We start from the raw sequence: 25,265 nt of genomic DNA on the forward strand, positions 1-25,265 counted from the left end.
ATATATATAGTATTGTCAATTTGTCTATTTCAGGGATAAAGTACCACATGCAATATAATATCACAGCAGCAATCACACCGGGCAGTGGTGTGACTGGTGACACTGGTTCAGAAACAACCTCAGACCTCCTTTTGAGTTCTGGCTCTGATGGAGCCAGTTCTGGTTAGGCCCGACCAGTCCCTGATGACCAGGGTCCAGTCCACTGTCCATACCGATTGCTTTATCGTTGTCTTTTAAGGAATCAATGCACTCTCATTGAGTTTAGGTTCAGTTTTATGTTTTATTAATATATATGTAATTTATCATATTTTAAATATTGGTGATCACTGGTCATTTGAAAATTGTATTCCGGCCCCTCTTAACTGCTTTGGGATCATTGCAAAAGAGACCAGTTTGTTCATGTGAAGGTGGACCGCGTTTAGTGTTACTGTAGACCCCGGGGGTGCTTGTTTGAGTCTGACCAACAACAAGCTTAGTGTCATCGCTGAAACATGAGCCGCAAACCTGTGAGCGTCAGAAGAGAAGAAACAGAAATGTGAGTTTGCTGAAATACAGTCGAAGGGAAGGAAGCCAGAAGGGAAGAAGGCTCCACTGAGGAGGAGGCCAGACCTCATCAGACTCCACTGAGGAGGGGGGGACTCAACCGGAGCTCAACCGGAAGAGGCGTGACTTCGCCACTCTAGAGAACCCCGGTTTCAATTTGCCCTAACCGTGTGACCGCTGTGACCAATAGATCACATGAGCGCTAAAGAAGCAATGATGTAGTAGGCCTACCAGAGACGCAGTCGTTTATTCATAATATCATCCTGCACACACAGCTTTTGGCCGTGTTCCATCTAGAACACTCCGGCGGGAGACCTTCAGCTCTATATCTAAATTAAATAATATAATATATAGACATCTATAATATAATATATAATATCACGACCGAAAGCTGTGTGCGCCTCTGGGTGATATAAATAAATGACTGCGTCGGGTTCTCCGACGTCTCTGGTCCTTCCACATCAATCTGAAGTCGCGGTGCGGTACATCTGGACTTCAGAGAGTCAAAGGCAACGTTTCTTCCCCCAAATCCTTCTCCACCACGGCCGAGAATCAATTCACGGGCCTTATTTTGCAAACCCACACCCGCCCGTACCCGCAAGTTACATTCCGCACCCGAGATTGGAGGTTGGAGTAGCCTACCCACATAAATAATTGTAATACACCAACATTGTTAACTGTCATACACAGCTAAACAAGCAAATGAAAAATTAAATACTAACGCAAATTAAATGTTTATTAGGCTATTAACAATATTATAAAAATGATACCGTAATGCACCCTTTCTTTGTCTTTGGATTTTTTGAATAAATGGATAAATAAGTGGTGAATCGCAATGATCGCAAGCAGAGGAACGTGAGAGTCATTGAGCAGCAGCTGGACCAGTCTAAAAATCCCTTTAGCACTAAAACACTTCAAGTGATAAAAAGTCACCACAGTGCCTAAAAACTATCAACGTCATTCATGTAAAAAGGGGAACTATGCAACTTTTTTGGGTTAATTTACCTTATTATAACAAGTTAAGAGTCATTGTGATGGTTCTATAACACTTAATGGGTTGATTGGTCACTGTTCAACTCCCCTTAGCGCATCTTGGCGGAAAAAGGGAATATGCAAGTTTCTGCCGGCGACCCGCCACCCACTCTCACGGGAGTCTCGGGTCTCGCGAAGCACCGAATTGTTTTACGGCACTACAGACCCACAAACACGGAACCGGCTTGATATAAACACAAGTAGCGAAGGGATTGTTACATTCATCATGGTTCAGTCGACTAAAAAGAGACAGAGAAACCCAATGTCTAAGAAACAGAAGAAGAGAAAAGGGAGACTGACCAACAGAGAAGCCAGACACGAGTAAACGTTGGGCGAGCTTCTCAGGAATAGCGTGAACTGAAAGAAAAAGAAGACTGCAAATCGGATGCCGACTTGCCATGGCCCTGTTACGCTTGAAATTGTAAGTACCCTTGGGTGAACTTTGTCCTCATTGTATTGTGGCTTATTGAGGTTAATAGTCTCTGTAAAAAAATGTTTACTCAACCGTTTGGTTGTGAGCCCTGTATGTATTTAGCTTGCTTGCTTGCTGGGGTGTTAGCGTACTCGTTACCAAACACGTTTGTTTCCATGGCTGTTTTGCTGTTCGTCTGTCTCGTCCCCAGATACAGCTTGATCACCAAATCCAGGTTCTTGTTTGTTTAGATCATTAGACCGTATTTGAATGCCTCTAAGAGTGTATAGCCTATATCATTTGATATGTCCGGCTGGCCATATAATGCAGTACCCTGCACGAGAGCTGCTAGTTAGCGCATATTCGTCGGTAACAGAACTGTTACGATACGTGAATCTCTATTATAGCTTTAGCCATGTTATACCTTTGGTGTAGTTCCCCGCTTGTAAACATGTTTGTAAAAAGATTGCTTTGTAGTTTTTCTTAGTAACAAGCATTGGCAAACAGCATTGTTATGAGGCTTGATGACCTAAGACGGCTCGGCCTGCCTGCCCCGGTACAGCCACCACCCACATCCGAACTTGTGCGGGTACAAGTGTCACGAGGAAATCCAGAGAACCCTCAAGAAGATGTTACACAATAGCCGTAAGGCAAAAAACAAACCATGAAGAACGGTCACTTGCATTTCTTTCAATATCCAAAATAAATATTTTTCTAACCAAAGTGTGTATTATTGAACAAATGAAAGAAAGGTGGTGCAAACATCGGCAAAAAAACGGAAACATTTTAAAACCATATACAATAATATTTGATTACAATTATTTGCAAGCATTTACACGTAAACATAAATGTGTCTCTAATCTTCCAGACACAGCATCTGCCTATGACAACTCTCCTGCGGGGACTAGCGACAGCATACCGTCTCGATCTCTGAATCCATTTCCTTGTAATTCCGTACACAAGTGACATACTTAAGCAGATACATAAATGTACGATTGCTGCGCAAATTGTTCATGCTATCGTTATGTATTATGTTGGCCAACACTCTTACACTGATCGTTCTGTTCAACAACCAAAGATAAAACAATTGTAATCTAGGGTATAATATCTGCCCGTCAACTATAAAAAAGGATGGGTTTATTGTAACACATACACCCTTTCAAAATGTATAACCTTGTCTACTCTTTATGAACATCTACCTCAGACATGGCTCCACGCATTCGCTGGCTTCTTTGAAAACAAATGCACATGGCTAGCGTAGAAGTGGATGGGGTTGTCAACGAGTTGCTACGTGTAACGGGGGGGTTAGGCAGAACCCAAGTGCACAGACTGACAATGATGACAGGGCAGTCCAAAGGTTTTATTGATCGCACAGATGATCAGGGTCGGGCAGGCAGAGTAAACGGGGACAGGCAAGAGTTCGGGAACTGGTAGGCAATCAGGTAGACTGGGGGTACCGTCGGCGGGCGGGTAGTCGGGCAGGCGAGGGGTCGGTATCAGGAGGGCAGACAGGCAGGTGAGGAGCAGGAAATGGGAGCAGACAGGCCGGCAGGGACTCAACAACAGGCACCCTGGTCAGACAGGCGAGGGTTCGGGAACAGGCAGGGTCAGCGTTGGAGAAGCAGTTCTGGAGTTGCGGGAAAGCTCTGTGAGTATCAAGAGATGATCTGGCAGAGACTGAGTGGAGAGAGAGGATTTATATAGAGGGAGCACAGGTGAAGGTGGTTGAGCTAATTAGGTGAGATCAGCTTGGCAGGCAGGTGAATGGGAAAATCAGGAGCGGACCATGACAGTTACGACAGTGTTGTAAAATATCTCCTCTGAAGCTGTAGGGGGAGCTCAATGCAAGCGCAAACCAAGAAAACAGCGAAGGAGTGGCCAAAGTCGCATAGTTCCCCTTTAAGTAAAAGGAAAAACCTTGGAAACGAGAAGTAAACGGAGCCGTGCACTAGGCCCTCTCGAATGCCGGGCCGAAACAACATTTGTTTCACTACGACTCCTTTCAGCTGCCTAACCCTCCTTCTCCAGCAAAAAATAATAACATAAAACGGCTAATAAAACGAAAATAAATAAACTCTACATGGCCCGAAACTTGATCAGCCTAAGGTCGATGTTGGCGTAACGATAGAGGAATGGAACGTGTTCATCCGTCGCTGGGATGTCTTTCGCACCGGCTCAGGCGTCGGAGCTGCCCACACCCCTTTCCAGTTATTTCAGTGTGCTGGGCCTGAACTTGGAGACAGCATGTTGAAAGCCAATCCCAACCTCGCCTCCGGACCCCTGGTGGATCTGATCGCTGCCATGCGTTCACTAGCCGTCATTCCGGTTGCCACATGTGTCCTGTGCACCGAGCTGCTTCAGTTGCACCAGGAACGTGATGAAGCATTCCGTGCTTTCACCGCCAGGGTGCGAGGGAAGGCGGAGATACGTGCCTATATTGTGGTATGCGAGTGTGAGTGACGACGCACAGCACTGTCAGTAGTCCCACACCCATCAGGCTCGTGCACCACATTTTCTCCATTAAGACCACCCCCGGGTCTTAATCACCATCTTGGTTGACAGGGCAGTCAGACCGCGAGACAGCATCAACCACCGAGGCTCGGACAATGTAGTGAACATATCCGCCATTGCAGACACTGGCGCACAATCTGATCTTTGGTCTCTAGAGGAGATTCACCTGCAGATTCTCGCGTGATGACCTGCAGCCTGTCAATCTTAGCCTGTCAGCCGCCAACCGCTCACCCATAGCCATTGAGGGAGCATTCTTCGCTAGGCTCTCAACAGCCCCCAGCGACAGTGGTGTCATGTCCTGCCGCTCGATAGTGTACGTGAGCAGCTCAGTTCGGCCAATGTACCTCTCCTACAAGTCGTTGCTTAACCTCGGCCTCTTCCGTGCGGACTTCCCATCGAGTAACAGTGGAGAAGGACCCAGAGACGAGAATGGCCCTGGCGCTCGTGACACACCGATCAAGCCCTTGTATGTGAATGCTACAAGGTCTGCCGACAGTGGCTGCAAAGACCAAAGTGATCCCCAGGACGCTCAGTGCTCATGCCCCAAGCGTACAGCCCCTCCACCGCGGCTTCAGGCAATGCCATTCCACTGCACACCGGAGAACAACGGTCGGATGAGAGATTGGCTACCAGAGAGATACACCTCATCTACATTCAACACTTTCCTTCATCAAGCGTTACCTTGCATGGAGGGGCCACCCATCGAGGTGCACGTGGACCCAGCAGCCACGCCAAAGGCATGCTACACTGCGGCCATTGTGCCTCTGCACTGGCAGCAAAGAGTCTACGATGACCTCCTTCGGGACGAAGCCCTTGGAGTCATTGAACGTGTGCCATACGGCGAACCAGTGACATGGTGCCATCGTATGGTAGTCACAAGGAAGCACGACGGCTCCACCCGCAGGACCGTGGACCTCTCACCTCTCAACAAGTCCTGCCAACGTGAGACCTTTGCCACTGAATCTCTATTCCACCTCGCGCGTCGCATCCCGGGGGACACCTGGAAAACCGTCATGGACGCCTGGAATGGCTACCATAGTGTGCCCCTGCGTGTATCGGATCGTAGCCTGACCGACTTTATCACGCCCTTCGGCCGCTGGCGCTACACCAGGGCGCCGCAAGGTTTCCTGTCATCTGGGGACGGCTACAAGCGTCGTTTTGACGCTGTCCTCTCGGACTTCGTGCGCAACGAATGTTGTGTGGATGACACTGTCCACTATGACACTGACCTAGAGCATCACTGGTGGAGGACATCGACTTCCTGACACGTGTCGGCCGTTCGGGCATTGTGTTGAACCCAGATAAGTTTCAATTTGCGGAGAGGAGCGGAGATTTTGCTGGCTTCAGGGTGTCAGACGCTACCACAAAGCCACTCCTGAAGTATTGGACGCCATCCGGGACTTCCCCACCCCGGACCCCACGACAGATATTGGAAGCTGCTTTGGCCTTGTCAACCAGGTGGCGAACTACGCCCACTTGCGCGACACTATGGCGCTATTCTGGCCGTTCCTCAACCCGCGCTGCAAATTCTTGTGGTCCCCTGAACTGGAGGAAGCCTTCCAAGCATCCAAACAAGCCATAATTGGGGCCGTCCGTGAGGGCGTGGAGAATACGACATGTGGAGGCGCAGCTGCCTCCGCCCTGACTGGTCCAGGGGTGGCATTGGCTACTTCCTGCTCCAACAACATTGCAGCTGCACTTCTGGCATACCTGACTGTTGCCCAGGAGGATGGCGGATCACTCTCGCCGGTTCACGGTTCCTATCCTCGGCGGAGCAACGCTATGCGGCCATCGAAGGAGAGGCCCTGGCTGCGGCCTGGGGCCTGGAGCAGACACGATATTTCACACAAGGATGTGACACCCTCGTCATAGTCATCGACCATAAGCCCCTTGTAAAGATCTTCGGCGACGGCACGCTAGATGAGATAACAAACTCACGCCTGTACAGACTCAAGCAGCGCTCCCATGGCGCTTTGATATTGTGTACCTGTCTGGCAAGAGCAACCATGCCGCTGATGTGACTTCGAGGCATCCTTCCCGCTCAGGCTCTGCAAACGGCCTCTCTTTGGGATCGCCAAACGTACCTGACGCCGTAGAATCAGCACTTATGGCTTCCATCCGTGACGATGCACAAGGACTAGGAGCCATCTCATGGTCCCTTCTCACCTCGGCCACCTTCTGTACCTGATCGAGCATGAGGGTAGGGTTGATGTTAATGATCATGTCCTAGCGAGTCTGTCGCCAGTCTGTGGGTCCATCAAAACGCAGGATGGCGTCCTCCTATATTACAACCGTGTCGTGGTTCCACCATCCCTCCGTGAAAGAGTCCTTCGGCACCTCCATTCTGCCCACCAAGGAGGTTCTGCGATGGAGCAGCACGCCCGTGCCATCGTCTTCTGGCCCGGGATGTCGAGGGACATCCGGGCCACCAGGTATGGATGTTCGGACTGTAACCGCAATGCTCTGTCACAGGCAGCCACGCCCCCCCTACCATCCTCACCACCTACCACCCCAGAGTTCAAAGCGAGCCATACAGAGGACTTCCTCCGATTTTGGCACGTCAGACATCGCGTGTCGTCTTCAGTTTTCCACAGTCGAATGGGAGGGCAGAGGTTGTGGTGGAGACTGCTAAGCGCCTTCTGGTGTCCAACACTGGCCCAACTGGCGGTCTTGATCATGATCGCTTTTTGCGTGCCATGTTACAGTTGCGCAACACACTTGACCCCGACTGCAACCTCTCACCGGCGCAGATTATATTTGGTCGTCCCCTTCGACACTCATTTTCGTTCGTCAACAGACTAGAAAAGTTCTCGAACCCGCTCTTGCGTCAGGCATGGGCGGTGAAGGAGGACGCCCTTCGGACCCGGATGTCCTACACCACTGAGTCTTTGAGGGCTCACTCAAGACCACCCCCACCCATTGGTACTTGGTGAGACTGTATTCCTCCAGAATCAGCAGGGCCCAAGTCCACACAAGTGGGACAGGTCAAGGGTCGTGGTGGAGTCGCTGGGTCACGATCAGTATCGGGTTAGAGTTGACAGGTCGGGGCGCCTGACTTTGCGCAACCAGCGATTCCTTCGTGGCTACACTCCAGCCACCCCCTACGCCCCACAGCAGCCAACTGCCCTGTTGCCGCCACCCGCGACCCTGGACCGCCAGGCCCTGCCTGTCTACCCCGGGCCGGTGATGCCAAAGGGTGTCTTTCCACAGGCAGCAGATGGACCCCAAGCGTCGACCTGGATGCATCGCTTCCCGCGTCGCCGTCACCCCATCTTGGAAAGCCGTGCCGCGCGAGGAGGCCACCCAGACGCTACGAGCCCGAGACGGGCCATTGGATACAGGAATGAGTCCGTTAACCTATTCCGGAGTGTTCTAGAATATTTACAGAACACGGCCAAAGGCTTTGTGCGCCTCGCCATTGCGATACATCCACTGTAAACAGAGCGCATGGTACCATGGCCGCAAGCTGCTCAGGGCCACACCCCCAACCTCCTCCTTGACCCGCCTCTCTCCTCCTGATTTGCATTAAAGCTACAGACTCCGAAACGGCGCATTTGGGGAAAGCTCAATGTGCGACTGGCTCATAGTGGCTGTAATTCTGCACCACGGCTGAATTTCGGGAACGTCTTCAAATACTGTGTTTGGGGCCCACTCATGGGCGTCAGTTTGGTTTGAAATGTGCTGGGGATAGAGACGCATTCGGAAGTGCATTTTCAGAAGTGCTGGGTACAATGAGGATGCACTCTTTTTTCTCTCTTTAGTGCCGGTAATGAAAGGTTCTGAAAGACGGCATACCCATGTAGCTAATTACTAAGGAATAAAATGTATACAAAATCTGTCTGGCACGTTTTATGAAAAAAACGTTTCCAAAAAGCATCGGACAAATGACCCACTATGTTCTGCTCCATGTATCCAATGTTGACAACGTGACATGATATGGCTAAGCTAACAACATAAACAAGAGGAGCTAGGAAAGGAAATCAACTGCGTGTTTAAGTTCAGAAGGGGCAAACGTGTGGCTACACACAGCACTACAAAAGTCGTCAAGATTGAAAAAGAAAAAAATATTTGTTGCACAGCTGAACGCTGTATCACATTATGAGCTGGCTGTTCTCAATTCACAACACACATTCCATCAAAACCAGCCTACATCAGGCATTATGACCAAAACGCATGCACTCCCCCCCACAATTATTCCAGAATTCAAGCAAAGGAAGAATGACCAAAAGTCACTTTGTGTCAACAAGAAACTGACTCCACCGACTATCAATTGCAAGTTATAACAGCCGACCACTTGAGTGCAAAAAACACATAAGACCTCGCCACAGCACCAGCAAATCTTAAGCAATAAATATCGCGTCTTACATTTATTTATGTGGCAGTGGTCTGCAGATGCATCGCGTGGTGTAGCCAGGTTATCGTTCTCATACTGTCCATGGTAATAGCAACCTGCTCTGGTGCTTTTTACCTATGTATTCAGGCTAAACTGACTTGATTGTCTGATGCCGCATCACCCCAGCCAAAGAGTATTGGTATTATTAGTAATGGCTACTTGCCAAATCGAAAAAATAACTTCACACAAGTGTGTCTTTTTCCAATGTATTTGTTATCATTCGTAGCGTTGATCAGCAGAGAAATAGTTCGCCAAAGTAATTGACGTCGCTTAGCAACCGAATACGCTGGGGTTGATAAGTTACCGGACTGCAGAGTGATACAGATGACGTGAATCAGAGGCAAAAAAAAACACTTTCCTTGACAGCGGTCAAATATGGTGGACATGAGCATTCCACTGCATTGAGAAGAGCCGTGTAATAATCAAAAATAATTGACAGCTAAACGTTAGGAAGGCCCATGCAAGTGAATGGAGCAGTCTACAGCATTGAGAAGAGCCGTGTAATAAGTAAGGGATAATGTATAGAACGCCGGTCATTATCGGGAAAATTAGCCCCGACAGGGCGAACATGACACTGACGCGCAGCGAAGGTGTCTTGGTTCGTCCTGAAGGGGCTTAATTTCGATAATGACCGGCGACGTTCTATACATTATCCCGCTTATTACACTTATTATGCTTTTTTCAATTTATATGTTACCAGCATTCGCAGTGTTGATCAGCAGAGAAATAGTCCGCCAAAGACGTTGACGTCGCTTAGCAACCGAAGACGCTGGGGTTGAAAAGTTACCGGACTACTTGAGGAGTGAAACCAAAGACGTCATTATTGGCAAAAAGTCCTTTGTTTTCCTTGACAGCGTCAATGGTGAATTATCAAATATAATTCACCGCCGGAAGTCAATCAAGTGAACGGAGCGTTCCACGGCATTGAGAAGACCCATGTAATAATCCATAATAATTCAACTCGATTTTTTATTTTTTTTTTTACAAGTGGTGGGTACAAAATTAATCTTGACGAAATCTGGTGGGGACGCGTCCCCGGCGTAATCGACGCCTATGGGCCCACTAATATCTATATTAAAGCATCCATAAAGTAGCATGCCATGGGACCTTTAACTTGTCTTTAACTTATCTATAAAATCATTAAAACCTTATATGGTGTTGTCCATTATGTGGTGAAAAAAACATTTATAACTGTGGTTAGCTTGAAGCATGTAATCAGAAATAGAATAGACTAAAATAATTTACATCAGACAGAACTTGGGCGACAAACCGAACGGGCAACAAACCGAACGGGCAACAAATGTGTCTTTTGGTGTGAACGCAGCTTGAAGTGCTTTCTCTCCCACTGCACGTATAATTCAGGGTGCATGTTTTCAGATGAGCAAAACACTTGAAACAGCAGTAAGAAAAGGAACATTTACATGTGTATTATTTAATATAATTTTATAAACCAATGTAGTAATTACATTTATAAAACGTCTATAATGTATACGCCTATTATAAAATGTGCTGTGTTCATATTCTGTTCATTCTCAACTCTTGCCAACTATTTGCACACTTACATATTATATAATTATCTATTTTTCGTGTTGGTCTTCCACCTCATATTCCATAATTATTCCTACAGTTTATTTTATACCATACGGCCATATATCAGTGCAGAGGGTACTTTGAGAGACCCAACATTGCAGACCTTTTTTTTATTATTATTATTTTATATTGAAAGGGAATTGGGCAAAAGCACTAAAAAAAATCAACCACTTAGGAGTGGTTGAACCCCCAAACTTCCAGATACCTGAAACTTGGTAACTTGGTACTGCTTGGACATGCTGAATCTTTTTTACTCTATGGATCCATGATGTTACCTTGAAAGTTTTGGAAAATCGTGAAAACTGTAAACCAACCTCAAATGACCCATAATGTGGTACACATTATGGGTAATCATGTCCAAGTATATATTTTTATTTATATATTGTGTTAAAAATGGCATGATAAGTACAAATACGATTATTCAAATGACCTGCAATTATTCAACCAATCACAGGTCAAAGAATCCCAGGGACCCATACTGCGTTAGGCCATCGAGATATCGCCCTTCGGTAAAGTGTAAAGTTTTGCGTCGATAGTTAAACAATTCCGTCACAGTTTCAAATGACTACTGTCGCAGGTGTTATCACTTCCAAATCCTCTTCAAAGTGGCCCAGGCACAGGCTCACCAAATATTCTGCATACGACGAGTTGGCTCATGCCATTACATGAGCAGTTATTAATAATATCTTTCTCTCCCCTATTACCCAATTCTGTTTCAATGCTTAATTTACCCCTGAAGTTTACTACCCCTCTAGTCTAGTGATCTAGTCTATTCGAAGTGGAAGTTGAATGTGTGTGCAGGAATGAATTCTACACTGATATCAAGTGAATCCCTAATATAGAGTCCTGGTCTAGAGTAACATACAGCCATTGTCTAGACGGTTCCATGTGTATATTAGCCCATGCTTGACTGCTAGCTCTCAGCCTGCTCTTGGCAGCAGTAAACACTGCGGCTCTATAAACATTGCCTTATTAAGACAAAAGCGGAGAGCAACACTGAGGAAGAAAGAGCAGGGATGTACTAATGCATCTTTTGCTACTGTGACTCTTAACTTCTCTCTTTGTCGCCAACAAAATTGGAAAATATCACCGGGCAATACTGTACCAGGGACTGCTACTAAAGGTTGAATTGATTCATAAAGATAAAGGCAATACATACTGTACATTTGCATTACACATTTAAAAAAGATATTCCCCCGCTATTTTAAAATAATTAAAATGTACCTTGCTAAATGGCATCAGGGTCCTTCCTTAACTGTTTTAACACAGTGCACTGTCTTCTTAACTTGGCCATTATAGCGAAATAATGGTATTCTTCTGTATAAACTTAAAATAATCAGCAGCATTTGGACACATTATAACCAGGTGTTGATGACTGAACTATAGAAAGAATGAAAAAACCTGAAAAAAACATCTGCAAAATGACAAAAATGTTAATCAAGCCTGCATAGCATTTCATATGGTTATTGTAGCTTTATTCGTTGACCAATAGCATCACTTAATCAGCCTGTGAAGCTTCCCGCTTTGATTCATTCATTCATACACAAAAGATTCAACTTTAGCTGATCATCATTTGCCTCTTTGTATGAGCTGATACTCAATAATGTGGTACTTTCTCTTACTGTAAATAACATTTAAATTAATCTCCAAATGTTGAGCGCAGTGTCTCAATAACACAGAGTTGATTCTAGCGTGTTCTGTATGTCTGCTCACATGCATCCAATGGTTTATGTATTTCCCTTTCCCGTTTTTACATATTGCCCTGTTAGTCTTTTTTGTTTCTACATTTCTGTTTTTATTCAAATCTATCTTCATCCCTTACACTTTCCATATTGGCCAGCAAGTGTTACAGATCCAGATTCAGATGTCTTTATTCATCCCAAGAAGGGCCGTTTAGCTCACCCCGTCACTCCACTCCCAACCATTCACAGAAGACCTGATAGTTCTCTGGCAGAGCAGATAAACCTGCATCGGTCACAGGAGACACCGAGGAGCAGTCAATAAAGTCCAACACTTGTTATAACTTGTTATAATAACTTGTTATAAAGGCCCTGTGTGTGTGTGTGTGTGTGTGTGTGTGTGTGTGTGTGTGTGTGTGTGTGTGTGTGTGTGTAGGCAGGATGGACGCAGAGAGGAGGAGTCCTTATTGAAGCGCTGTTTGACCGTTCACACACTACCAGAGGACGGGGTTAATGGATCCCAGCTGGCGCTTCAGGAGGCGGACCAGTCGCCGCTACTCCAGAAAAGTCCAAATTTAGAAGAAATTGTCAAAAGATTTTCCCTCCCTTTTCACTAAAGGAACAATCCCCTTCTCCGCTCCGCCCACTGCCGTTGGTTCTTGTTGCCTTCTCCTTTATCTCCCATTTTAAATCGAATGCCTGATTACCTCTCAAGTCAGCTCAATGCTTCTTCTTCTTTACTCTCAGTTGTTTCTCCACCGCTCTTAGTGATTTTTGTGGTTTCCTTCTCCATCATTCCTTCTCTCCCACTCATCCATTTCTCTACTGCCCTCCACAACACACACACACACACACACACACACACACACACACACACACACACACACACACACACACACACACACACACCACACCACACCACACCACACCACACCACACCACACCACACATACACATACACATACACATACAAACACAAACTTCCCAGACATTTAAACAGGGCCCAGGTCAAGGGAGTCCCACGATAATAACCAATCGGAGCTGGTGGGGGTTGGGTCGGGTCCCACTAAGCCCCTCCCCATGTTACCATATAAGGCGTGGTAGAAATGGTTCCTTGACAGGGCGCTTCATAAATGACTTGAGAAGGTAGTGAGTTGGAGATGGGAGGCAGACGGAGAGCCAGCCGTGGTCTGGGCATCAGGACACTTGTTCAGCCTTGGTGAGCTGAACCTGGGGAGACGGAGGGGACGAGGAGGGGGGCGCTGCGAGCATCCAGTGACCCCCAGACCCCGAGCCATCCACAGGAGGAACAGAACCACTGAGGTACGGAGAGCCCATCACCGCTTCAAGGGATTGTCATCAGAATATCTTTGTTTTGTTAAAATGTTAGAAGGAAAAGGTTTTTCTGAATTGTTTCGGTTGAAATAACCCTGAAAATATGACCAGACAAAGTGGTTTGCTACGTTCATGCCCTTGCTTAGTGGAATATGCTTAGTGCAGCGCGTTGGGCTCCCATAGGGTCTGCTGGAGGTGGTTCAATACAACAAGTGCACTAAGGGGAACCTCCAGAACCAGGAGGGTACAGTTGAAGAAGCAATGCGCTCATGTATACAACGTGATCCATTCTAACCTTGCTGTTTCTTTAAAGGCCTTCAGACAGAGTGGTGGAGGAGAGCAGCACTGGGAGAGAGAGAGAGCACAGGTAAGAGCTCATCAACATCTGGTCCAGTTGTTTATAATGAAGAGGTTTCCTACTATGGATTGGCAGGATCACCATATAATCTCATACTATACAATATACCAATATGCCGGATCTGGAAAATATCTGTTCATGTAATAATTAATCTCATAATATGTATTTTTACTCAATACTTATATTTTTTTATGCGCTTGTAATTGCCAGCCTGTTACTTTTTCAATGTAATAAAAAAAAAAGACAAACAAAAATGTAATGTCAGTATCATGGTAATATTGTTAATGCCATCCCTACTGTAATGGTATATACACTTTGTCCATATGTCTGGAATATAATCTGTGGTGTATACAGTTAATTTAAGTAATGATTTTATTCATTAACTATGAACCTCTTGCATTTGGAAGCAAATTGAATTACTCTTTGGCCTTGACATTGAGTGACAACAAATATGTTTATGACCAAACTAAATGTTTAGGAATAATAGAAGAGAGGAAAGGCAGGAAGAGAGGACTGATCTGTTTGTTTATGAAGTCAGAAGTCTTGAGGGTGCGAGGGGAAAGGGGACTTTCACATAACTTCTTGTGACCCTAAACACACATGCAGAAATGCACACACATACACACACTGGATGGATTCAACCAGGAACAATTGTTACAATAGCAGTTTGATTTATTAATTTGTTTATGGTGCAGATAATTTGTAAAAGGAGAGAAAGGATTGTTTTTAGAGGCACAATAAGAAGATAACTGTGTATGGTTTTGTGTGTGTGTGTGTGTGTGTGTGTGTGTGTGTGTGTGTGTGTGTGTGTGTGTGTGGTTGTGGGAGGGGGGCTAGGGGCGAGTTATGGGGGGCAGGGCGGGGGCGGCAGAGGGCTAACATGGCCATATTAGGAAATGTTTGTTTCAGCTGGATGGCTAGCTCTAGCTCTGTCCATACTATAGACATACATTAGATACTGCTGGAAATGTAGACAGGTTGACATTGTGTAGCTGCCTTTGTTTTACTTTTCTATTCTGTAACAGAAGTTATAAGCAGTAATAAGCAGTAGTAAGCCGGCCCTTTGTACCTGCTGAACACCGCAGAAACCGTTTACTATTAAAATCACATTTGAGTTCTTTCAAAATATTTCATGTATATATATGCAATGTGTGCTAAATATAGACTTGCTTAAACAAAGGAGAGAAAGACAGGAAAATGATCACGCTTTGAAATTCGTAAGAATTATGTGTTCTCTTCCTCTCTCCCCCGTCTCTCCGGCTCGCCCTCCCTCTTTCTATGCATTTCCTTTTATGTCTGTCTGCAGACTCTGTGACTAGAAAAGGGAATGTGTGTAGTTAGCGAGAAGAGGAGGGGGAGATGGAAGAGAGAGGGAGAGGGTGAGGAAGGCAATTCTGCATCGGGGAGGAAGTGAAAAACTATCACTTGGAGCCATCGCAGGCCAAGAGGGGGAATGTTTATTCAAAGGCCTTTCTGCAGTCCCAAAATACAATTGTCCTTTTATGGAAAGGTAGGAGGGGACAGAGCTCTTCTCACTGGATCCCTCTCTTCTTCTGCTTCCATCTTCCCTGTTCGTTCAAATCAAATTAGGATGCTTTCCATTTTCTTAAGCTACTTTTTTATAATTCATGATTCATACAAAGTATGTGTGTCTTCTGTTGCAGAAGTCAAAGCTCATGGTGGCAGGGAGTTGAACCGTCCATGTCCTTGTGATTCAGCGAGTTGAACTGTCCATCTCCTTGTGATTCAGGGAGTTAGGGAGTTGAACCGTCCATCTCCTTGTGATTCAGCGAGTTGAACTGTCCATCTCCTTGTGATTCAGGGAGTTAGGGAGTTGAACCGTCCATCTCCTTGTGATCCAGGGAGTTGAACCGTCCATCTCCTTGTGATTCGGGGAGTTGAACCGTCCATCTCCTTGTGATTCGGGGAGTTGAACCGTCCATCTCCTTGTGATTCAGGGCTTTAGGGAGTTGAACCGTCCATCTCCTTGTGATTCAGGGAGTAATGGAGTTGAACCGTCTATCTTCTTGTGATTCAGGGAGGTTTTTCCGATGTTATAGAGCAGGGAGGGCATGGATAATAAAGGGATGACCCCTCTAATTATAACTTTCAGACCCAGCATGATTTTTTTATTGAAGTAAGTAGAAACAAAGTTGTCTGTTTGCTTACATGTTTGAAGATTGAAATAACCATGCACTAAAAACATGTCATAAAGGGTTTTGCTTTTTCTCTTCTATGTAATCAAATACACAATTGATTCATGTCAAAGGAAGAGAGAGGAAATGTTTGTGGTGTAATCCCAACAGATATAAATAATCAAACATTTCCTGTTTGCACCTGTTCAGCAATGTGTGATTATCACAGACAATATTATCTCGTATGCAGGGTAAGAAATTATATTACAATCGTTCCTCTTTACTGCCATCATGTTTCTTGTGTTTTTTTTAAATAGTTTGTTTAATGCGACCAAAACACACATTTGTTGTTAAGTTAGGTTGTGTTAAATTTTTCATGCAATTTACAAGCAAATAGAGTCAAACTTTATTGAACAAAACAATCAAAATTAGCAGGCTCTAATGGATTTCTTAATGAGTTGTTTTTTTTATTTTAGCTGGAATGCCAAAGAAAGATGTTATTAGAAGATAAGGTTGGTTGCTAAAGCATGAGTGTTCACATCACACATGTGGTCAGTTGGCTGCGGAGCAGATCCATAGATACCCCAGCTCAATACCCCAGGTCCACACCCCAGGTCCATGGATACCCCAGGTCCATGGATACCCCAGGTCCATACCCCAGGTCCATGGATACCCCTGGTCCATACCCCAGCTCCATACCCCAGGTCCATACCCCAGGTCCATACCCCAGGTCCATACCCCAGTTCCATACCCCAGGTCCATACCCCAGGTCCATGGATACCCCAGGTCCATACCCCAGCTCCATACCCCAGGTCCTTACCCCAGGTCCATGGATACCCCAGGTCCATGGATACATCAGGTCCATGGATACATCAGGTCCATGGATACATCAGGTCCATGGATACCTCCGGTCCATGGATACCCCAGGTCCATACCCCAGGTCCATGGATACATCAGGTCCATGGATACATCAGGTCCATACCCCAGGTCCATGGATATCCCAGGTCCATGGATACCCCAGGTCCATGGATACCGGTCCATGGGTCCATACCTCTGGCCCATGGTGCAGTGCTGCATCTCTGGTCAGCTGGTAGTCTGAGATGAAGCACTGTAGCTCGGGACAGAGGACTGAGCCAGCTGCCTGCTGAAGAGGACGCACAGACACCACCGTACAGGAGGACGTAAAATGAGGAAGAACCACGCATGTCTAAAGTAGCAAATGTTTACAAAACTGTATTAAGTGTTCCCATTATAAGGTGGCCAGAAAATGAAGCTTTCAGAAAGGAGATCTTGTTCCCCTTTCTCCCGGGGTCCAGTTTTCCCAGGAATCCCTTGTTGAACATGAAAGCGGGATTCCTGGAAATACTGTTCTTGGGGGCGGGGCCTAGCAGCCTTTTAAAAGCACCATATATGCTCTACGGAGCTATGGGCAGGATGTTATTTTCACTAGAGAAAATATCTTGTTACTTGCATACATACCTATACTTATTGTGCTCCGTGTTGCAAGTATAAACAATTGATTACATTTTTTCTTTGAATAAAAAAAAGGCTTGGAAAAATGGTCTTTCCTTTGTGTTGGTTATTAAGAACTGAAGAACTATTAATTAATTAAAAATGTAAACATAAATTATTGTTTCACTCTGCTAAACAAGCTGTTCTGCTAAACCGGAAAAAAGAAAACCCAAACCATTATTTTATTCAAATGTAAATGCACATCCTATTAGCCTACTATTATTATATCAGAAGACAATTTGACACAAAGCAGTGGTCAGGTGTTTCATAGAGGCCTACATTCTGAAAGAGCAGGTCGGGGTAGGGCTATGGAGCATGGGGGTGATGGGGAGGCCTGACCCCCGATGTGATGAGGCCTTCCTAGAGATTCACCAGGAGAACTCTGGGGCGAGAAGTTTACGCAAGCTTAGACAATATGCTTGGACAGAGACAAATCGAAGTGTTGATCACCCAGAACGGTTTTCAATAAATCACTTTAATATGAACTATTTACCCAACTTTAATGTGTGCATTTTGACACCAACGTTTGCAATGGGCTACCACTGAAAGCAGCAACGTTACTTCAAAAATCACACATTTCTGTGTTAAATTATTGTATCCTTCCAAAATCCATTTATTTGGGGGATTTAAGGGAAACATCATTGATGAATCTGGATAAGGCGTAGGAGGCCTAATGATCCATTTTTTGTCATTTGTATTCTGCAAACAGACACATTTTACAGAAATAGTTTTAGTGCCAGTGAGACTATTATTGGAAGATAATTATCAAGAGTTCTGGATACATCCTTTATATTAGGTCAGCTCTCTGGAGCAAACCCCTTAATAAATGAGTCCCTCCCAGTAATGGAGCGGCATCTAGTGGCTATGTGGTCTCATTTCATTCAACCTTATATTGACTGGGAGGTGCAGTGCGTAGAATTTAGTCAGTCAATTTAGTTACTCAAGCGCAACGGACTTGGCAAAGATGGAATATAATAATGAGTATGTGTGTGTTATGTAGTGTGTAACGCGTGTGACGTCACACGTCACACGATCTAGCCTATGGCACGCCAACGGGGCCAAAGCGTCAAAATAACGCCTCCACACCTATATTACTTATCCAGGAGTAAAAAAAACAGACGCCGGGGCTTACAGAGTCATATTTTTACATTTACATTTACATTTAGGGCATTTAGCAGACGCTTTTATCCAAAGTGACTTACAATAAGTGCATTTGTTACAATAAGTACATTTGTCATAAGAAGTGAAACAATATATCGCTGTCGGTACAGTAAAGATGTTCATAGAACCAAGTGCAAGTATTACAATCGCTAGGCTAACCCATTCCCCGTGTAAAGCAATGACAGCAGCTACTGCAGATGCTACACAATTAAGTACCTTGAATAAGTGCAATGTACAAGTGCCAGGACGTACAACATTCAATGGTGGCTGTGCATTGGTTTCTATGCAGAGTCGAGATGAACTCTGAACAGGTGAGTTCTGAGTCTTTTGCGGAAGCTGGTGAGCGACTCTGCGGTCCTGACATCGGTAGGGAGCTCGTTCCACCACTGAGGTCCCAAAACAGAGAAAAGTTGTGACTTTGCTGATCGACCTTTGCTTGCTCTTAGCGATGGCGGTACCAGACGTCCAGCTGAGGTAGTTGAGCGGAGGGATCGAGCTGGGGTGTGTGGCTTTACTAATGCTTGGAGGTAGGCAGGGGCAGTTCCATCGACTGCCTTGTATGCCAGTACCATCATCTTGAATCTGATGCGAGCTATTACAGGGAGCCAGTGGAGGTCTCGGAAGAGGGGGGTTACATGTGAGAACTTTGGTAGGTTGAACACGAGGCGCGCTGCCGCATTCTGGATGCGCTGCAAGAGTTTAATCGCAGAGGCAGGGAGTCCAGCTAGGAGCGAGTTGCAGTAGTCGAGGCGGGAGATGACCAGTGATTGGACTAGAAGCTGAGCTGCTTCCCTTGTGAGGAAGGGCCGGATCCTGCGGATGTTGTAAAGTGCAAATCTGCAGGATCGGGCCACCGCAGTGATGTTTGCGGTGCAGCATAACTGATTGTCCAACACTACACCAAGGTTATTGGCAGTTGGAGAAGGAGATACAGTGATGTTCTCAACAGTGTCCAGTAAGTCCATGTGTGGGCAATCTTTCCCTGGTATTAGGAGGAGCTCAGTCTTGTTGAGGTTAAACCTCAGGTGATGGGCAGTTGTCCAGGTGCTGACTTCTGCCAGACATTCAGATATGCGTGTTGCAATCAGGGCTTTGTCAGATGAGGGAAAGGAGAGAAATAGCTGAGTGTCATCAGCATAGCAGTGATAGGAAAAGCCGTGGGATGTAATTACAGAGCCCAGAGATCTGGTGTAGAGGGAGAACAGAAAAGGCCCCAGTACCGAGCCTTGAGGGACACCTGTATCAAGCGTGCAAGGTTTGGACAGGGAGCCATTCCATGTTACCTGATAAGTGCGATTCATCAGGTAGGACGTGAACCAGGAAAGGGCAGATTCAGCTATGCCAAGCTCGGCGAGAGTGGCGAGGAGGATCTGGTGGTTCACAGTCTCAAATGCTGCAGACAAGTCAAGGAGAATGAGAACCGATGAGAGGGACAAGGCTCTGGCCGCACGGAGGGACTCAGTCACCACGAGGAGGGCCGTCTCAGTGGAGTGTGCTATTTTGAAGCCTGACTGGTGAGGGTCAAGCAGGTTTTTAGATGAGAGATAGGAGGACAGTTGGTTAGCGACGGCACGTTCCAATGTTTTAGAAAGGAATGAAAGAAGAGATACCGGTCTGTAATTCAGGATGTCAGTGGTATCAAGCGTTGGTTTTTTGAGGAGAGGCTTTATTCTGGCAGTCTTGAAAGACATTGGAACAATGCCAGAAGTGAGGGAGGAGTTAATAAGTGCGGTTAGAAATGGCAGGATGTCGTTTGACACAGCCTGGAGGAGGGAGGAAGGGATAGTGTCAAGGGGGCAGGTGGTGGCATGGTTAGATGATATAATTCTGTTGACCTCGTCTAAGGTGAGAGGGATGAATTGGGTAAAGACAGAGGTGGGGGTGGGGGGAGGGAGGATGGTGGCAGTGATAAAAGAGGAGCTAATGTCCTTTACTTTCTGGGTAAAGTAGGTAACAAAGTCATCAGCAGTGAGGCAGGAAGGAGGAGGAGGGGAGGGAGGGTTGAGGAGGGAAGAGAACAAGGAAAACAGTTTCCTGGGGTTTGAGGCGGAGGAGTTAATTTTGGTCCGGTAGAAGGCAGATTTGGCTGTTGACACAGTGGAGGTGAAACCTGAGAGAAGAAAGAGATAGTGAGCTAGATCATTAGGACAGTCTGATCTCTTCCATTTCCTCTCAGCTGCCCGCAACTCTGCTCTATGGGTCCGCAGAGATTCAGACAGCCAAGGAGGGGGGGCTGAAGATCGTGCCGGTCTGGAGTGGAAGGGACAGAGGGAGTCCAAAGAGGAGGAGAGGGAGGACAGCAGAGTGTCAGAGGATTTCTCTGTGGATAGTTGAGAGAATTGTTCAATAGAAGGTAGTGAAGACAGAACAGTTGAGGCAAACGTAGAGGGAGAGAGAGTTTTGAGGTTGCGGCGGGTGGGGACAATGTGGGGACTAGAAAGGAGGGGGGGAGAGGACTTTAAGGGGAGAGAAAAAGCAACAAAGTGATGGTCAGACACGGGGAGTGGGGTAACAGAGAGAGCAGAGGTGCCACAGGACCTTGTGAATATCAGGTCAAGCTGGTTCCCTGCCCTGTGTGTGGGAGGAGAAGGGGATAGTGTTAAGTCAAAGGTGGCAAAAAAGTTGGTTAATTCAGGTGAGTGCAACTTCTCTGGCAGGATGTTAAAGTCGCCAAGTATAACGAGTGGTGTGCCATTTTCAGGAAAGCAGCTGAGAAGGGCATCCATTTCGTCATAGAAGTCACGAAGGGGACCAGGGGGACGGTAGATTACCACAATGAAGAGATTAATAGGAAGGGTGACAGTGACAGCGTGGAGTTCAAATGCAGATCTGGCCAAGTGTTCTAGTGGAAGGACCTGATAGGTCCACATCGGAGAGATGAGGAGTCCGGTCCCTCCTCCTCGCCCCGAAGGTCTAGGGGTGTGTGAGAAAGAGTAAACAGTGGAAAGGGCAGCAGGAGTGGCAGAGTTCTCTGGAGTGAATCAGGTTTCTGTCAGGGCCAGGAAATGGAGGGTATTGAGGGACGCGTAGGCCGAAATAGAGTCTGCCTTTTTGACCGCTGACTGGCAATTCCAGAGTCCTCCCATCACTTCAAGGTCAGTGATGGCGAGGGTGGGTAAATGGCATAGATTGGATGGGTTGTGACGCCGAGCAGAGGATCTATTGTGGCGTCGTCTATGAGTAGAGATTCTAACGATAATTGAAGTACGACACATAGCTACTATACCGTGGCCTCTAAGGTCTTCCTCGAGGGACTCCCACAGAGAGACTCCCTTGGTCTTTGTTTCCCGGGTCTGACTCCCACAGAGAGACTCCCTTGGTCTTTGTTTCCCGGGTCTTCGTTTGCTGGGTCCTGACGCTAAAGCTGATGCAACTAACACTTAGCCTTTAAATGCACATGGTAGCTCAGGCAGCCTTAGCTCCGCCCAGTCAATCAAGCCTATTGTTCACACCTTGTGACCGAAACTACACTCAACGACCTTACTATCAACAACAACACAGCAAAAACCAACACTGCAGGTACTAGGGTTAAAGTTAGTACAACCAATTGCAATGCCAAACACTATAATTCTTAGCTTCAAGACTCACCACAGCTAGATATGAGACGACCTTCTTAAAGACAAAATGTAATGTAACTGTTTTTTACGTGTGCCACGTGTAAAAACTTTGCGTATAATGTCAGACGTAAAAAGAAAATGACGCCTGGACGATTTGCTGAAATGCCTACTGCCAGCCAGCAATTCATGTGTTACAAAGCATACTTTTGGCAGTGCAAGCCCAATGGTGGGTGTATAATACTATATTGCTATTTAATGTGTTTATGTATTCATGACTGTGAACTGCAAACTGAATTGTCCACTTCTGGGATAAATAAAGTTATCTGAATCGGAATATTTATTGAGAAGATATACTCATGCACGCAACAGGAATGATTAACTTTGCAGAGGCTTGTGCTCTCCAGAAGCCACTCTACAGAGAAGAATTTGAAGAGTTGCAGACAGTGTCGCACATTTCTTTTCAGAAATGATCAAAATAGTAATAGCCTATATCATGGCTGCATAAGACATTTGAGCTACGCTGGTCTAGGTTGTATCGTGGCCTTTTATGAAATGTTTAACAACGACCAGTGACGGCATTTCTCCCGGACATAAAAATGGACATAATATTACTTCTCCAGGAGTGAAAAACAGACGCCTGGGGTTACAGACGTCATATTTGTACGTGTGCCAAGCAGAAGTAAAAAAGTTATGTAATTACTTTTATTAATAATAATTACGTAAACAAGTAATGACGCCTGTACGAATAAGTGCTTCTATTATTCTTTGCACGTTGTGTACAGTCTTAAAGTGCAAAGAATATTTGTAAAAAATATTTAAATAGTTAAGTTTTGTTTTTTTGCAACCCTCTACAGATAAGTTTGAGGGAATTTATTATTGGTAAGGAAGATGTTGACAATTCAGTTTGCAGTTCCCAGTCATGAATAAATAAACACAATAAATAGCAATATAGTATTATACATCCACCATGGAGCCCACACTGCAACATGTCAAATGTATGCTTTGGAACACATTAATTGCTGGCTGGCAGTAGGCATTGCAGCAAATCGTCCAACGTGGGCTTGGCACGCGTAAAAATATGACGTTTGTAAGCCCAGACGTCTGTTTTTTAAGGCGCGTTCACTCTCTTGGTGATAACGAGACGGCTCACCAGTGATGACGCTCACGCTTACGCGTGTTCCCGACAGCGACCGTTCTGTGCACTTGGGAAACAGCTGGTTGGGAATCTAAAAGTTCTTCACAGCAGGTTTTTTTATCCGATAGAACCAGTCAGAACTAAACAGAACTTCGAATCAGTTTCAAGTTTGCATGCCTTTATTTCCTTGATGCTTATTGCCTACCATCCTTTTGCTTATATTTATGAGAAGCACATACAGTATTGCCACCGTGGAAGGCAACACTTCCCCTTATCTAGAGCTGGTTTACCAGTACACAACTGTTGAGTTTTATCAGCAGAATGGTGCTGCTGACGATGCGTAGGAAGGAGGCTGACGACTTCTCTCATTATAGGACATTTATTTCAGAACAATGAAATGTGGCCATCTGCCAGTTGGGTTGAGCGCGGACTTGAAAAAAAACGTCACGCATAAAAATGTCCATGTACGGGAAGTCCATTAGGTCACAATACAATACATGAACATTCATTACATTAATTATTGTGTGTGCTCTTGCGTCCTCTTGTGTCGCTAAGAGTAAACAATATTTACAGTCATGTAACCTGAGAACATAAAAAATAGGCTTACATTTTAACAACGTTTAAAACTGAGCAAAGTCAATGCCAACAGAGGGTAACAACGTCAATCAAAAGTAAAGTATGTGATATGATGGTTGATCCTTTTATATTGACTAAAACATTCATGTTCCGCCGATTCATGCGCGTCACTAGTAAACCATACGTCACCAACTGGGCAACTCTTGCCGTCTTCAAAACTGCTCGGAAGTTTGGAAGCTCTTACGTGTCTGTACGTAAACCTTCCCTTCTTCCGAAATAAATGCGCGTTCACTCTCCTGGTGATTACGAGCAGGGCCGCTGCTGGCCGTTTCGGTGCCCTACGCGAGCGGGGGGGGGAAGGGGAGCCTCTTGTTATATATTAGGTAAAAACATATAATTGCCGAAATTGAGTGATAGTTTATGCAATTAAGAAAAAACAACGGTGGGCCTCTTCATAACTAATTTATATATTTTTTTAATTCAATAATGTAATAATTATTTTTATTTTTTTTTACAAACCATAATTTTTGGTGCCCCCCCAGGTACTTGGTGCCCTACGCACTCTGCGTATAGGGAGCGGCGGGCCTGATTACGAGACGGCTCGCCAGTGATGACGCTCACGCTTACGCGTGTTCCCGACAGCAACCGTTCATGTGCACTTGGGAAACAGCCAGTTGGGAATCTAAGATTTCTTCACAGCAGGGTTTTTTTATCCGATAAAAACCAGTCAGAACTAAACAGAACTTAGTAGGATCAGTTTTAAGTTTGCATGCCTTCATTTCCTTGATGCCTATCACCTACTATCCTTTTGCTTTTATTCATGAGAAGCACATACAGTATTGTCACTGTATGGAAGGCAGCACTTGCCCTTATCTAGAGCTGGTTTACCAGTACACAACGTTTAAAACTAAGCAAAGTCATGCCACAGACGTTACAACGTCACCTTCATTGATAGACTAAAGTGAACTTGCAGCAAGCACTAAAAAGCGAACTTAACACCCATTCTAACATTTGCCTTACGATAAATTATAGCTTACAATTATAAATATCAACTGATGAATTCTCCATCATGTTCAACCATCGCAAGCCGTCCTAATAACTGATTCATCTGATTCAGCAAAGAACGCAAAGAGGTCCCTGCGGGCATCCATACTTGTTGTTATGAAGGCTAGTCTCATGAACGATCTGTTTTTCCGGTTTTATGTCGTATCCTACAAACGTTTCCTGAACACTCTTATTTCGGAAGAAGGGAAGGTTTACGTAATGACACGTAAGAGCTTCCGAACCTCCGAGCTGCTTTGAAGGCGGCATAAGGTCCGAACTGACGAACCTCCTG

This window comes from Pollachius pollachius (genome assembly GCF_949987615.1).
Source record: "Pollachius pollachius genome assembly, chromosome: 10".
NCBI lineage: Eukaryota > Metazoa > Chordata > Actinopteri > Gadiformes > Gadidae > Pollachius > Pollachius pollachius.